At 41.0% G+C, this 17,806-nt stretch overlaps 1 protein-coding gene across 8 annotated transcripts in view; it reads right to left on the reverse strand.

The window, feature by feature from the left end:
* CES5A (carboxylesterase 5A) overlaps positions 1 to 17,806 on the reverse strand; it is a 372,636-nt gene that overhangs the window by 79,745 nt on the left and 275,085 nt on the right. For 7 of the 8 annotated variants that reach the window (XM_070061935.1, XM_070061941.1, XM_070061937.1 and 4 more), the window contains one exon: positions 2,877 to 2,941. The exons of the other annotated variant lie outside the window; for it this stretch is intronic. The gene's annotated coding sequence lies outside the window, so the exon portion shown is untranslated. The remainder of the gene's footprint in view (positions 1 to 2,876; positions 2,942 to 17,806) is intronic. 8 annotated transcript variants of the gene reach the window in all.

The following is a 17,806-nucleotide window of genomic DNA, read 5'->3' on the forward strand; positions in this document are numbered from 1 at the left end:
GAGTTCTCCCTCAGTTCCCTGTCATGTGGGCTTTCAGTAGGCAACCAACAAATGGGCATCTGGCTTGCCTCCAAGCAAGGGAGAACAAGAACAAAAAGAACAACCCAGACAGAAGCCATGGACTTTCTTTTAACCTAATCTCAGAAGTGACACTCTATCACCGCTGCTGAATTCTGCAGCTTTCCCAAGCACATTATCAGGGAGCTGGGTCATAAGCAGAGTAGTTGGGGTTCTCTCTCTCTCTCTCTCTCCCCTTCCTCTCCTTTCTTCCCTCTCCCTTCCTCTCCCACCCTCCACCTTTCAAATAAATAAATAAATTTTGAATAAGAGGAGAAGAAGCAGGAGGTGGATGAGGGGGAGGATGCGAAAGAAGAGGAGGAGGATGAGGAAGAGAAGGAGGAAGAGGAGGAGCAGAAAGATGAGGAGGAAGAGTAGTTGTTGTTGTAGTAGTAGTAGTAGTAGCAGCAGCAGCAGCAGCAGCAGCAGCAACATCAGCAATAGTAGCAGCAGCTGCCACCAGGACTTAAAGAACCACATTCATATATGCAAACATCTCAGGCAGTGACAAAACCCTGTGTACCATATATCTGATTCCTTTAATCTTTACTTTTAATGGGGAAATGAAGGCACAAAAAGTGGAGCTATTGGTACAGGATCTCATGGAAAGTAAAGTCTGAAACCCAATTCTGTCTGACTTCTAGTCCATTCTCTTCATCATATTATGACATTTCCACATGTCTAAAGCTGGGTTGGGAGAGTTTCTCAACCTCTTGCTCTCAATGTTTTCATTTGTAAGCTGCAGGTGTCTTAAAGATTGATAGTGACATGTTTTTTTTTTAATTTTTTTTTTTGACAGGCAGAGTGGACAGTGAGAGAGAGAGACAGAGAGAAAGGTCTTCCTTTGCCATTGGTTCACCCTCCAATGGCCGCCGCGGCCAGTGCGCTGCGGCCGGCGCACCGCGCTGATCCGAAGGCAGGAGCCAGGTACTTATCCTGGTCTCCCATGGGGTGCAGGGCTCAAGTACTTGGGCCATCCTCCACTGCACTCCCTGGCCACAGCAAGCAGAGAGCTGGCCTGGAAGAGGGGCAACCAGGACTAGAACCCAGTGTGCTGGCGCCACAAGGCGGATGATTAGCCTAGTGAGCCGCGGTGCTGGCCAATAGTGACGTTTTATGATATTTAGTTAGAATCAGTATCTCCAGCCCGGGTTTGCCCAGAGTGAAATCAAGGATGGAGCAGAAGATCCATGTGCCTTCAATAATTTGTGGCAGATTTCAGTCTGTAGCTTTGGCAGTGCCTGGCAGGAGCCCCTTCCTACCCCACTCCCACCTCACTGATGATCTCAGGCTGGCACCCAACTCTCAACCATATGCATGTTGATTAACCACAAAAGGCCCAAGTCTGGCCTCCAAGCCTTCCACTGGGAGAGGTTTCTCAGTAGAATCTGAGTCACTCCAGGGAAGTCACCCTTCCCTCAGGCCTCAACTGGCTGCTAGGTAAGTGTACCCTGTGTTTCCTCTTACAATCAGGCTGGGGTGGGTCAGGCCTCCAAGCCCCACTTGGAATTGTTCTATTTGTGCAAGCTGTGAAGCCACGCAGAGAGACAGATTTGTTATCCAGCGGGTCAGAGGGCTCTAGAAGGGCCAGTTTCAGTTGAGTATGGCCATGATTAGTTTCATCTTCATTGCTTGTTGGTTAAAGCTCGAGGTCTTTCCCTGCTGCCTGGGATTCTCTGGAGTCTGTCTTCAGCCAGAACTGTCTTTCCAAGTGCTCTGCTCCACTCTCTCCCCAGAAGACTTGGGCTCTTTTGCCCCCTTTGACTCTCAGCTCAGAGTCCTGCTTCCTACTGGTCACCTCTCCTCATCTCTTTTCCTTGTTCCTATCCTTGTTCAATGTCATATGTCATATATCATATGTCAAGTCCAACCAACTATTATCACATATAGATGAAACTACCTTCCACCTTCCTGAATGATTTTCATTCAAGATTTAGAAAAATCACTACTTTTCCATCAATTTACACATTCCAAAAAAAACGTTTTTCCATCTGTTGTCCCATTTGGTCTATCAGAAGTGATTAGGCAGGTTGAACATAAAGCAACCCCACTGTAGACTTGTGGAAAGCAGTATAGCTGAGCTCTTTTTTTTTTCTTTTTTGATAGGCAGTGTGGACAGTGAGAGAGAGAGACAGAGAGAAAGGTCTTCCTTTTTCCATTGGTTCACCCCCAATGGCCGCTGTGGCCAGCGCACCACGGTGATCCGAAGCCAGGAGCCAGGTGCTTCTCCTGGTCTCCCATGCGGGTACAGGGCCCAAGCACTTGGGCCATCCTCCACTGCACTCCCGGGCCACAGCAGAGAGCTGGACTGGAAGAGGAGCAACCGGGACAGAATCTGGTACCCCGACCGGGACTAGAACCCGGTGTGCCGGCACTGCAGGCGGAGGATTAGCCTATTGAGCCGCAGCGCCAGCCTATAACTGAGCCCTTATGAGCTCTTCCTCGTTGCTCAGCATTGTGTCATGCACTTTCTCTGAGTTCAATACACTGAGTCCTTTCAAAAGCCCTAATAGAGACTGTGACTACCCCCCATTCTCCAGAAGATATGCCTAAAGCTCAGAGATATTTAAAAACAAATATCTTTATTTCTGTTTGCTGCTCTTTAGCCAATTAGTAGCTAAAGCCTTGATATGAGCCCTGGACCTCAAACCAGTTAACTGCTGAACTACCCAACCATGTAAGACAGTCCACAGAGCTCAAAAGACTTGTCCTGCTCCTCAATACAAATGCTTCTTGTATTAGTCCATTTTATTTTGCTACAACAAAATACCTGAGGCCAGGTACTTTATAAATAAAAGAAAAAGGTTTATTTAACTCACAGTTTTAGAGGTCACAAATTCAAGACCAAGCCTTGTGCCGAATGATATCACAATAGCAGGAGCACCTGCAAAAGTAATCACATGGTAAGACATGCAGAGGAGCCAGGATTGTAGGAATGAGCCCAAATCTCACAAGAACTACATTAATTTCACAAGCATTGTGCCACCACTGACCTAACTACCTTCCATAAGGTCTTGCCTCTTAAAGGTTCCAGCACCTCAATGCCATCCCATCTTCAGTGATGCTTGGGCTGCTGGTCCAAAGAACAAACTGAGTAGTGAGGCTGTCTACCCACAGCCCCTGAGAAGCACCCACCATCCTCTCCATCCTATGTAGGTAAGCTCTTGTAAGAAACATGGCCCATTCTTGCTACTGAAAGTGATGTAAAACCAAATTCAAGTTTCATTTAAAGCAAAAACAGAATGTATTGACTCAAGTAATTGAAAAGTCCTGGCTTCAGGCATGGCAGCATCTGGGGGCTCTGCTGATGTATCTGGACCTGTCCTCTCCTAACTGCTTCATGTTGGCTTTGTTTTCAAATGATGCATAGTGATACAAAGGCTGCCAGAAAGATGGAGACACAGAGGAATGATCTGGACCAAATGAAGCCCAGGCTGGTGAACTGACATCCAGGCTGGAAAGGACAACTGAGTCAGCCAGGAGTAGCTGTTACTACTATCTCTAATATGGGGAGGTTCCATGTGCTTTCATCACCCTTCACCTACCAAGATGTCCTTGAAGTCTGAGTTGACTAACAATGTCCATGCCACTATGCAGATTCAAGACTCTCAGTGAATAAGTAGGTGGATAAAAGCATGAGGCTTGTGTACTCTGCACACATCTAATATGTTAGAACCAGGGCTCACCCGAGCAGTCACTGAGGAGGTGAGTGGGTCAGAATGGACCCCAGATGGGAGTAGCTACAAGCCCATGGGCTTCTGGGAAGTACCCTGGATCTACCCCAAGGCACAGCTGACTCAGGTTCCCAGGTGCTTCTCATCACTCGTGGGAAAACGGCTCCCCAGCAGCCCTGCTGAGGAAAGTGGGTGCTTGGCTCATGGGCCTGGTTGGCAGACATGCAGCACAGATGGGCTGCTGACAGCATCCTTCTCTTGCCCCTTAGAATACTCCAAAGGGGGAGCCAGCAGCAGGCCTGTCTGCACATCCCCTCCCGCCTGCATTCAGACAGTCTGGCTGCATCGCTCATGTGTACCTCACTCCCAAAGTCTCCATGCATCCAGTCCAAACTCTCTGGGCCTCCATGCCCTGCAAACCCAAGTATTACTTTAAAACCAGGCACTCCACAAACTAGAGTGAGGCAGGGGATGCCCAGAATGTCAAAATACTCAGAAATTTGGTAAAGAATATCTTCACACATTCTTTTAAAAATCAAAATTAATGTAAAATATCCCTAATGAACAAATTTTTATCATAATTTATATGAAAACAGCATCCAATAGGGTGGGTATTATACTGAGACCAGCAAGGCCTACTCATGCAAATACTTTTACTGAAAATACTGGTATTTTGTTCACAATGAATATTTTTGTCTTATTTTAAATTTTTATTTTTCTGTTCATTTATTCATTTGAAAGGCAGAGAGACATAGACATGGAAACAGACAAAAGAGATCTCTCATCCACCCATTCACTCCCCAAATGCCCACAACAACCAGGGCTAGGTCAAGTTAAATCCAAAAGCCAGGAATTTAATCTGGGTCACCTTTGTGTGGGTAGCAGAGACTCAAGTATTTAAACCATCCCCTGGGGCCTCCTAGTGTGTGCATTACCAGGAAGCTGGAATCAAAAGCAAAGCCAGGACATCAACTCAGGCACTCTGATGTGAGATGCAGGTATCCGAAGTGGCATTTAACCACTATGCCAAATACCTGCTCCTGCATTACTTTTAAATTTCTTAAATATTTCATGAAAATAGTAATTATCGTAATTAATTATTTTTGGTCTCTACTTAAATTCAGTGACTCAGACCAGCCCTCACTCTCCTTGATTTAGTCCTGGTTCTGTAAAACCCAACTGTGATTCTGTTACCCACCCTCCTCAGCCTACCAGTTGCTCCCCCAATATCTTCAGGATACTGACAAGTCTCCCTGAACCCACTAAGTCTTTGCAGTTGGGTCTCTGCTCGCCTCTCCACCCTAATTACTGGTGATCAGCTGGAACAATCCATAGGGCTGTAATAGCTGTTAAAGTACTGATCCTGAGCATCACTACCCAAGTCTTCCATGTCACCCTGACTCTTCCCCTCAGAACCCTGTCAGAACTCTCTGCATTCCAGCAACCAAGAGACCAGTTCTTGGCCAACTGAGGGTCCCCAGATCCTGCTCAAAAAATATTTTCAATTATCTCCTATCCAGCCTCATCATACCCTAGGTTCCCTCTTGCTCACTCTGCTAAAGCCCCACTGGCCTTCTCTTTCTTACTCTGATGCCCATATGCTGTTCCCTCTGCCTACTACCTCTACTGGCACTACCCTGGTCCAAGTCACCACACATAGCAGCCAGAGTGCCATTGTTAAAACAGAAAGCAGATTATATTATTCCTCCACTAATAAAAAACACTGCAAGAACTGTCTTGGAATTACAGCCACATTCTTTACAATGGTCCACAAAGCCTTAAAGCTCTGACAACTCCCTTTTTATCATTTACCTCCTCTGTGGCTCCCATCCATTTATTCATGTCCATCTAGTAACACTGGCCTCTGCCATTTCTCAAATGCACCAGACATGTTCTCACCCCATCCTTTGCACTTTCAGTGTCTCTGCCTGATCTGTTCACTCACCTGCTTCCCAATTCTTTGTTTAAATTTTGCCTTCATAGTGAGGTATTCCTAACTATAAAACCCAACATCAACCCCAGCAAGTTTAAAGCCTTTTACTCTACTCAATATTTTCTATCATTTATCACCTCCTAACATATGTGTAAATAAGTTATTAGTTACATTTGTCTTTTATTGTTATGCATTCCCCCAACTAAAATGTAAAATTCAAGAGAATATTGATCATTATTCAGTTCATTGATACATTCTAAGCAGACACTCAGTAAGTATATGCTGACTGAACAAAGGATTATGTAGGGGCCGGCACCATGGCTCACTTGGTTAATCCTCTGCCTGCGGCACCGGCATCCCATACGGGCACCGGGTTCTAGTCCCGGTTGCTCCTCTTCCAGTCCAGCTCTCTGCTGTGTCCCGGGAAAGGCAGTGGAGGATGGCCCAAATGCTTGGGCCCCTGCACCCACATGGGAGACCAGGAGGAAGCACCTGGCTCCTGGCTTCGGATCGGTGTAGCTCCAGCCATAGCGGCCATTTTGGGCTTGAACCAAAGGAAGGAAGACCTTTCTCTCTGTCTCTCTCTCTCTCGCTCTCACTGTCTAACTCTATCTGTTAAATAAATACAAAAAAGGAAAAAATGAATATGTAAAATGCATCATCACACAGAATGCAGAACACTCTGGCCCATAGGTTTATTGAGTGGGTGCTCAATAAATATTTGTTAATTAAGTAACAGTACAATACTGATCCACAGGCTAGACTCAGCAATGTGTCCCATAGCACAAGCCTAGGGATTAAATGAGATCATGTACAAAGTACCATGAACAGTGCTTGACCCAAAGTAGATTCTCAGTGAGTGTTCATTTTCTACAACTTTGCTTCAGAAGTTATGTTTCCCCCTCTAGTATGAGTCAGAGTTTTTCAGAGGAGTAAAACCAGTAAGAACCAGTAAGGGTGTGTGTGTGTGTGTGTGTGTGTGTGTATGAGGGTGTGTGTGTGTGTGTAAAGAGAAAGAGAGAGAGAGAGAGATTAGCTCATGTGTTTATGGAAGATAATCATATGATTACTAAAAGCTGCAGTCAGCAATCTGGAGACCCAGGAGATACAACATACAGTTCCAGTACAAGTCTCAGTCTGAAGGCCTGAGAAACGGGAGAAACTGTTAGTATAAGTTCCATTCTGAAAGCTGTCAGGCAAGCTGGATAACCAAGAAAAGCTGATGCTTCAGTTTGAGTCTAAATGCCAGATACAAGCATCGTCCCAGGGTGGACACTTAGTCTGCCAGCCCACATCTCATATTAGAGTTCCTGGGTCCAATTCCCAGCTCTGGCTCCCTACTCTAGCTTTCTACCAGTGCAAATCCTGAGAGGAAGCAAATGATGAATCAAGTAGTTGGGTCCCTGCCACTCACATGGGGGACCTAGATTGATTTCCTGGCCCTGGCTATGGCTCCAAGCCTAGCCCCAGCCATTATAGGCATTTGAGGAGTGACTCAAGAGCTGCTTATAGTGGATGGAAGACCTTTCTCTCTCTCTCCACCTCTCCTTCTCTCTGTGTGTAACTCCAACTTTCAAGTAAAATAAATAAATCTTTTAAAAAAGGAACTACTTGTGTGTGCTCTCTCTCTGTATATAGACATCTCAGAATAAACAGGAAGAGGTGCCTGCTATTTGTGGAGGATCAGCCTTCTTATTCTATTTGGGTTTTCCAGAACAATCTGCTTTATTCCAGCCATTGATTCAAATGTTATTCTCATCAAAAAAGATCTCCACAACACACCTAGCATAATGCTTGACCAAATATCTGGGCACCCTGTGGCGCAATCAAGTTGACATTTAAAGTAGACATCTCTTCTCCTCTCACATATCTAAAGTACAGCCATCTTCAAGGCCCATCAAGAAACACTTCTTTCTAGAAGTGTTTCATCTCATTTTCTCCTAGCTCTGAACTCTATACCAGTTTTTAAATTTATGATCATGCACTACATAATGATGTTTCAGTCAATGATGAGTCACATATACAATAGTGGTCTCCTAAGATCACATGACACAATGGCAATATTGGCCAGTTATGCAATTCCTTGAATATATCCCCACTGTTAAGCAACACATGAGTGTATTTTATTTTGTTTTTAATACATTTTTTCTTTTTTTTTCTTTTATTTCTTTTTTTGGACAGGCAGAGTGGACAGTGAGAGAGAGAGACAGAGTGAAAGGTCTTCGTTTATTATTGGTTCACCCCCCAATGGCCACTGTAGCCAGTGTGCTGAGGCCAGTGCACCACGCTGATCCGAAGCCAGGAGCCAGGTGCTTCTCCTGGTCTCCCATGTGGGTGCAGGGCCCAAGCACTTGGGCCATCCTCCACTGCACTCCCGGGCCATAGCAGAGAGCTGGCCTGGAAGAGGAGCAACCGGGACAGAATCCGGCGCCCCGACCGGGACTAGAACCTGGTGTGCCAGCGCTGCAGGTGGAGGATTAGCCTATTGAGCCATGGCACCGGCCCCCATTTTTGATTTCTAATTGGCATGTAATAATTGTACATACTTGTCTGGTCCAATGCAACATTTCATATGATCAGATCAGGCTAATTGGAATATCCATCCCCTCAAACATTTATCATTTATTTTATTGGGAACATTCAAACCCATCTCTTCTAGCTATTTTGAAATACACAATTAATGATTGTCAGACATGGGTATCCTACTGTTATATAGAATATTAAAAGTTACTCCTCCTATACAACTGTAACTTTACACTCATTAACCTTCCTCTCTTCAGTGTTTCCTTCCCCAAATCCTTCCCATATTCTGGTAGCAACTATTCTACTCTCTACTTCTATGAGATCAATTTTTTAGCTTCACATATGAATATAAGTGAGATCATATGGCATTTGTCTTTCTATGTCTGACTTATTTCACTTAACATAATGTCCTCTAGTTCCATTCAGTTTACTGCAAATGACAGAACTTCCATCTTTTTATGACTGACTAATATCCTATCATGTATAGTTACCACATTTCACATTTTCTTTATCAATTCATCCATGAATGAATATCTTGGTTGATTCCATATCTTGGTTATTGTGAATAGCTCTGCAATAACCATATGAGTGTACATATCTCTTCAACAAACTGATTTCCCTTCTTCTGGATATTCCTCAGTAGGGGGACTTCTAGATCATATGGCAGTTTCATTTATAATCCTTCTAAGTGCATAATGGCTGTACTAAGTTTCCCTTTCTCCACATAATCAGCACTTGTTATTGTTTGTCTTTTTGCATATATTTACTTTTTAAGTAGGTGACCTGAGAGTCTCTTAGGGTAGATGTGTAACTTCTTTGTCATTGCATTTTTCTGTGAACTCTGCTGGTGATCTGTTTCATTGATTAATGGCCTGTTTTTTTTCATAACCTCTTTCTCATACAAAATCACTAGTTCTGCTGGGACCATATGAACTATGAGACAAGTATGTCTGCCAATTCTTTCATTTTAAAGTCATCAGGAATAAAATTTAATAAACAAGAAGCAACATATAAAAACATTGAGTCAGAAAGATGACAAAACAATGTTAAAATCACCAAGCTGCCAAAATTCCTATCTGTAGATGGATCCTTCAAGTCAGCGAGGTGGAGAGCCCATATTTTCAGCTCTTCTTTCCTCCTCACTGCAGCTCAGCATTCTCTGATGTAACACTTTCCTCCAGCACCTCCTTAAAGCCTCTGTCACCTCCAGTCTTCCCACGACCTCAGTATCTGTGTTGTTATTTCTAGACTGTCCTCAGCAGCATGCCTGACTCTTCATGATATTTGAAAATCTACTAACCATGCCTCCACGAATTAAAGAAAGGAGAGACCTGGCATTTGCTTTTCACAATGCCATCTTTACAGCTCTGTAGGCCAACATCTTTGGTTTCTTGCTGTGTTTTTTTTTGTTTTGTTTTTTGTTTTTGTTTTTGTTTTTTTGAAAACTTGCTTACAAATCCATTTGAGACTCCTTTGGGAAGTCTCTGCCCAATCAGACAATTCCCATCCACACTTTACTGGCAATGATGTTTTCCATGTCAAAGCACTACATGCTAGAAAATGGGGTTATTCTATGATGTCTCTTCATGACTGAATCCAAACATATACTGTGTTCCCTTAGCTGGCTCTTCAGGCCAGTCTTGAGTCATCTTTTGTGCCTCCCTGATTTTACTTGTAGGTACTCCTTTAATCTCAGTAATCACTGAGTGATACCAGCACAGATCAGAGAATTTGCTAATTCAAGGAAGGGATGCTGCTGTAGTGTATTGAAACTTAATCTCCCAAGACATATGTAAATTGTATTTGGAGGTGGAGCCCTTGGTAGGTAATGGATTCAATGAGGTCTGAGAGCAGGTCAATGCAGGTCATGATTTCATTTATAAGAAAAGGAAGAGAGACCCAAGTTATTAAAATTGTTCTGTCTCACCAAGTGATGCCCTGTGCTGCCTTGGGACTCTGCAGAGAGTTCCCATAAGCAAGAAGAACCTCATCAAGACTGTGGCCTCTTGATCCTGTACCTCTCAATCTCTAGAACTGTGAGTTGAAGTCTTTACACTTGCCCAGTCTGTAGTGTTCAGTTTTATCAACAGAAATGAGATCAAGACTGATCTCTTCAAGAGAAGGCATGATGTTCCATGATCCTGACACCGATGCTGGACACAAGCCTCATCTATATGTACGAAAATGTGATCTACTCCATAGTTTGAGGTTTTCATGTATTTTAACAAAAGAAGCAAAACACAACAGAGGAACAGATATCTCATTTCTATAAAACCTGTCTTTTTTTTCCACCCTACCCATTTTTTCCATCTTGAATGTTGAGTCCCAGGGGTGAATAGGCTGTAATCTCCCAGTTCCCAGAAATGTAGATTCCATGAGTGAGGGAAAGGAAGGATGAACTATCTTTTCCCTTTCGTCACAGGAAGCTGCAGCACACTTCAAAAGCAAGATGGACTTCTGGTTATTAAAAATAAACCCTGGCACACAGCCTGCCTTGCACATTAATCTTGCCAACAGATGCAGACTTGCAAACACTCTCTGGCTCCATGCTGAGACCCAGTTTCTCTGCACAGTGCTCATGCTGAGATTCCCTAGGGGCAACCATTTCTGTTTGGAGGACCATAAAATCAGTTATTTGCTATCTAAAGGAAGAGGATACTATCCTAGGGCTTAAGGGGGGCAATGGGTCTCCATATTCCTGACCAAGGAATTGAAGGAGTTTGAAAGGAGATTTAAGATATGTATATAGGTATTGTGACTCCTAGTATTAAATCACATAAACATCAACTGATAATGCCTGATTCAGAGAAGGTAGTTTTGTTGCTATTATTTTGTTTTGTTTTGCTCAGGTATCTGAAGATTCAACAATGTGGGAGCTGCTTACCAGCCTCAGGAATGGCTGGATCTAGGTGTTAACTCCTAATGAGTTTGCTTTTCTCCTCCTCTAGTTCACTTTGCTCAATGTACCCTTTAATTCTCAGGCAAGCTATGACAAGATTTTAATCCCAGCAGGTAAACAACCTCAGTGAAAAGACATTCTGTCCCCACTGGCTCCCACAAAAGTCTCAGAAATAATTTTTTGTTGTGCAAATTGAGTCACGTGTTCATTCCACAACACATCCTTGTAGCCTTGGGGTAGAAGACATTAACTTGCCAGAGTAGGGCAAATGGGACTGGGGTTGAGGTCAACTCCATCTCAAACCTAACAAATTGAGCATATGAAAGGGTAATTCTCTAAGGAAAAATCAACTTTAAAACCTAGCAGAATATGAGGTGCATTCCAAAGGCACTATAAAGCAATAATGACAGGTATATAGAGGAAAGGGCCAGATTTCAAAGTACCACTGAGTTACTTGTATGTGATCCTTTTCCCCCTTTATTTTCCCTGAACACAGCACAGCCTGAAACCCTGAAGCGCACATTAACTGGCATGAACAGAAAGCTCTGAGAGAAGCTCTGTACTTGTGGATCAAGGAGTAGGAAAGGCAACTCCTGTTCTCAGAAACAGATGAGCCAAGCAACGCCATCAACAAAGTAGATCTCACTGACATATTTAGAACACTCTCCCCAACAAAAGCAGCATGTGCATTCTTTTCCAGAGTACATTAAATATTCACCAAGATAAACTATGATCCTTAATCATAAAAATAAATTTTAACCTATTTTAAAATACAAAGTGTGTCTCCACATTATAATGGAATTAAACTGGAAATCAATAAGAGAAAAAAAGAAGAAAATCTCTAAACATTAGCAGATTAAACACACACCTAAATAATTCATGGGTAAAAAAAGAAGCTTCAAACTAAATTATAAAATAGTTGAACTGAATAAAAAATAAAATTTACCAAAATGCATGAGATGCATCTATTTTTAAGAACATTTCTATTTAAAAATATAAATTTCAAAAGTACAACTTTTGAATTATAGCAGTTTTCCCCCCATAACCACCCTCCTACCCACAAACCATCCCATCTCCTACTCCTTCTCCCATCCCATTCTTCATTAAGATTCATTTCTAATTATCTTTATATACAGAAGATCATCTTAGTATGTACAAAGAGTTCAACAGATTGCACCCACACAGACACATAAAGTATAGAGTACTGTTTGAATACTAGTTTTACTGTTAATTCGCATAGTACAACACATTAAGGACAGAGATCCTAAGTAAGTGCACAGTGATGTTAATGCAGTGGTTAAAGGGAAATTTGTAGTATTAATTCTTACATAAAGAAAAAAAGTCCCGAGTCAGTAGTTTAATCTTCCACCGCAAGAAATTGTAGTGAAAAAAAAATTAAATAAAAACAATCAGGAGAAAAAAAAAGGCAATAAAAGCAGGACAGAATCAAAGAAATTGCAAATAGAAAAACAATAGTAAACTATTCAAGCCAAATGGTGGGCTTTTTTATTGAAAAAATTGAGATGTATCTAGCAAGACTAGTAAGGAAAAAAAGAGAAGACACAAGTTATTAATATCCAGAATGAAAGAGAAAATACAATGAGGGATCTTACAGTGATTAAAAAAATCTTAAACACTGTAAACATGACAATACATATAAGCTCAAAAACTTAAATAAAATTGCAGAGTGATGGGAAGCCAAAACCAAGCTAAACTCCCCACAGATTAAATAAATAGCCTAAATTATAATATAAATATTTTAATTGAATTTGTAGTTAAAGATCTCCCAAAAAAGAAATTTCTGAGTGCACTGGTTTTACTGGAAAATTCTTTTTTTTTAATTTATTTGACAGGCAGAGTTACAGACAGTGAGAGAGAGAGAGAGACGGAGAGAAAGGTCTTACTTCCGTTGGTTCACTCCCCAAGTTGCCACAATGGCTGGAGCTGCACCGATCCGAAGCCAGGAGCCAGGTGCTTCCTCCTGTCTCCCATGCGGGTTCAGGGTCCCAAGCACTTGGGTCATCCTCCACTGCTTTCCCAGGCCACAGCAGAGAGCTGGACTGGAAGAGGAGCAACCGGGACTAGAACTGGTGCCCATATGGGATGCTGGCGCTGCAGGTAGAGGATTAACCTAGTGTGCCACTGCACCAGACCCTGGAAAATTCTTTAAAAATATTTAAATAAAGAATAACACAAATTTTACATAATTATGTCCAGGAAAATCAAAGTTAAGGGGCCATCTTGCCACTCAGCCAGTATTACCCTGATGCTGGAAATATACAAATAGAGTAATAACTACAAAACTATATATTAATATTCTTAATGAACATAGAAGCAAAATTTCTCAACAAAATTATAGCAACCAATCATAACAAAGTATATTTTTAAAAAGAATAAAATACACAATTAATTGAGATATTAGGAATACAAGCTGGGTTTAATATTTTAAAATAAATCAAGGTACTCTATTATATAATAGCTTTAAAAAAGACAAAAATGACCATATCAGTTAATCCACAAAAAGAATTTGACATAATTTAACACCAATATATAATAAAACCTCTTAATAAACCTGAAATAGAAGAGAACTTCCTCAACTTAATAAAGGATACCTATAAAAAGCCTACAGCTAACCTTTTAATTAATGTTTAAGAATGGAGCCTTTTCTCATAAGATCAGGAACAAAGCAAGGATGTGTGCTCTCAGCACTTCTTTTCAATGTTGTATATGAAGTCCCAGTCAATTGCAATAAGATAGGAAAAGTAATCAAACAAAAAACATATAGACTAGAAAAGAAGACATTACAGTTTATGTGGTAAATACCAATGAATCTATGTAAGTTCCTAAAACTAATTATTATGATAAGAATGCAGGATACAATATACAAAAGCAATTGTATTTCTTTTTTAAAAGACTTTTATTTAACAAATATAAATTTCAAAAGTACAACTTTTGGATTATAGCAGCTTTTCCCACCATAACCTCCCTCCCACCTGCAAACCATCCCATTTCCCACTCCCTCTCCCATCCCAGTCTTCATCAAGATTCATTTTCAATTATCTTTATAAACCAAAGGTCAACTTAGTATATACTAAGATTTCAACAGTTTGCACCCATACAGATAGACAAAGTATAAATTACTGTTTGAGTACTAGTTTTACTGTTAATTCACATAGTACAACACATTAAGGACAGAGATCCTCTCTACATGGAGAGCAGATGCACAGTGACTTTCATTGCTGATTTAACAATTGACACTCTTATTTATGACATCGGTAATCACCTGAGGCTCTTGTCATGAGCTGCCAAGGCTATGGAAGCCTCTTGAGTTCACCAACTCTGACCTTATGTAGACAAGGCCATAATCAAAGTGGAAGTTCTCTCCTCCCTTCAGAGAAAGGTACCTCCTTCTTTGATGGCCTGTTCTTTCCACTGGGATCTCACTTACAGAGATCTTTCATTTAGGTCATTTTTTTTTTTTTGCTTTCCATGCCTGAGAAACTCTCATGGGCTTTTTAGCTGGATCCGAATACCTGATTCTGAGGCCAGAATGCTCTATAGGGCATCTGGCATTCTATGAGTCTGCTGTGTATACCAAAAGCAATTGTATTTCTAGATGCATTTGGAAAACAAAATTGAAGAACAATACTATTCATAGCACATCTCCAAAAACAGAAACACATATAAAAGATCTGTATACTGAAAGCTACAAAATGCCAATGAATGAAATCAAAGAAGACCTAAATAAACAGAGAGAAAAGACTATGTTAATAGAATGCAAAACTCAGTATTAGTTAAGATGACAGTTCTTCCCAAAATTATCTAAAGATAAAACACAACTCTAATAAAATTTCTTTTTTTTAAGATTTATTTACTTTTATTTGAAAGTAAGAGTTACACAGAGAGAGGAGAGGCAGAGAGAGAGAGGTCTTCCATCTGCTGGTTCACTCCTCAATTGGCCGCAACGGTCAGAGCTGCATCAATCTGAAGCCAGGAGCCAGGAGCCTCTTCCGGGTCTCTCACACAGGTGCAGGGGCCCAAGGACTTGGGCCATCTTGTAATGCTTTCCCAGGCCATAGCAGAGAGCTGGATTAGAAGTGGAGCAGCCGAGACTAGAACCAGGATGCTGGTGCCTCAGGCCAGGGCATTAACCTGTTGCGCCACAGTGTTGGCCCCTCTAATCACATTTTTAGGAGGTTTTTTTTTTTTCAATATTGAAAAGCTGACTCAAATTTATACAGAAATGGAAAGGAACTAAAATAGTTAAAAGGATTTTTTTTTTAGGCGGAGTGGATAATGAGAGAGAGAGACAGAGAGAAAGGTCTCCCTTTGCCGTTGGTTCACCCCCCAAAGGCTGCTGTGGCTGATCCAAAGCCAGGAGCCAGGTGCTTCTCCTGGACTCCCATGCGGGTGCAAGGCCCAAGCACCTGGGCCATCCTCCTCTGAACTCCCGGGTCACAGCAGAGAGCTGGACAGGAAGAGGAGCAACCGGGACAAAATCCGGCGCCCGGACCGGGACTAGAACCCAGGGTGCCGGAGCCACAGGCAGAGGATTAGCCTATTGAGCCGCAGCACCAGCCTGTTAAAAGGATTTTTATAAAGAACTACTACAAAGTCAAAGCACTCACACTGATTTTCAGTTACTTTAAATCTTTATCAATCTAGACACCATGATTCAGTAAGAGGAAAGACAAATAGACAATATGAGGAAATTTCCTGAGGTGCTTAAACTATTCTATATCTGATTGTGGTAATGGCTACACAAATCCATATATGAGTTAGAACTGTACATCTCCCCAAAAATTCAATAATACTATAATTTGAAATAAAATTACTTTTTAATTGACTTAACTAAAAAACTAACCTTTCTAGGTATTAGATCAGTTCAACAGGGAAAGGAAAATGCTTTTAACAAACAGTACAGGAATTATTTGTTATCTATGTGAAAAAGACAAATTTTAACCCCATACTCACTGCATATACAAAAATAATTTAAGACAGATCCTAGACCAAATCAAAAAAGTGAAAACCATAAGATGTCTAGAATAAAGACCACAGGAATATATTTATAATCTTAGGGTTGGTAGTGATTTCTAAGACAAAACAATCAATAAGCATAGTGAAAACAATGGGTACATTGGACTTAAAATTTAAAATTCATGCTTATAAAAATACACCCATTAAAATTCAATCTCTGTCCTTAATGTGTTGTACTATGCGAATTAACGGTAAAACTAGTATTCAAACAGTACTCTATACTTTGTGTGTATGTGTGGGTGCAATCTGTTGAAATCTTTACTTAGTATATACTAAGTTTATCTTCTGTATATAAAGATAATTAAAAATGAATCTTAATGAAGAACGGGATGGGAGAGGGAGTAGGAGATGGGATAGTTTGCGGGTGGGAGGATGGCTATGGGGGGAAAAACACTATAATCCAAAAGTTGTACTTTTGAAATTTATATTTACTAAATAAAATTTTTCTTAAAAAAAAAAACTGAATGGGGAGGGGGGCAGCATTGTGGCGTAGCAGGGAAAGCCACAGCCTGCAATGCTGGAATAACACATGGGAGCCAGTTTGTGTCCCAGTTGCTCCACTTCCAATTCAGTTCCTTGCTGATGTGTCTGGGAAATCAGCAGAAGAGTAGCAGAAGATGGTCTAAGATTTTGGGTCCCTGCCGCACACATGGAAGACCCGGAAGAAGCTCCTGGCTCCTGCTTTCAGCCTGACCTAACCTCAGCCATTGTGGCCATCTGGGGAGTGAGCCAGGGATGGAAGATATTTTTCTCTCTCTCTGTCTCTCCTTTTCCATGTGTAACTTGGACTTTCAAATAAATAAATAAATCTTAAACATAAACAAGAGGGAATACTTTGCAATCCATACATTATGACAAAGAACTTGAATAGGATATATAAAGAACTCCTACAAATCAACAATAAAATGACGTTAACTTTTTTAAATGAGCAAATAATAATGAAATTTACTTCACAAAGAAAAGTAGGCATATGACGAATAGGCCATGAATCAGTTCTCAACACCAGGGCAAATGCTAACTAAGAGATGTAGCTTTATGACCACTGGAGCAACTATCATAAACAAGACTGACAAGACAAGACTCTTTTGCATTGCTGTTAGGAATGGAAAATTGTTAAACCATTTTGTATACCTGTTGGGCAGTTTCTACTGAAGTTAAACAAACATCTATCATATGCTCCAATATTCCACTCCCATTCAATAGAAATGTGTTCATATGTTATAAATATGTACTAAAATATTTATTGCAGCCATAATCATAATATCCAAAAACCAGAAGTAAATGTTTTTACAGGAAAATAGATAATAAATGTGGTATAGCATAATAGATAATATAATACAGTATGCTCATACAATGGGATACTATTCAACTGTAAAAAAAAAAAAAAGCAACCTGGATGAATCTCAGAAATATTATAGTAGGTAAAAAAAAAAAAGCAAAATAAACCAGGCACAAAAGCGTCCATTTTTGTCATTTTGTTTTTGTAAATCTCTAGAACAGGCAAAACTTAGCTAAGATGATAGAAATCAAAACAGTAATTGCCTAAGAGGTGGGAAAACTGACTAGAAGCAAGTGCAAGGGAATTATCTGGAGTGATGAAAGTGCTCTCTCTTATTTTGGGTGATGGTTTCACAGCTTATTACAACTGTCCAAACTCAGTGAATTGAATATGTTAGAGATGTG

The sequence above is a fragment of the Oryctolagus cuniculus genome, chromosome 18 (assembly GCF_964237555.1).
Source record: "Oryctolagus cuniculus chromosome 18, mOryCun1.1, whole genome shotgun sequence".
NCBI lineage: Eukaryota > Metazoa > Chordata > Mammalia > Lagomorpha > Leporidae > Oryctolagus > Oryctolagus cuniculus.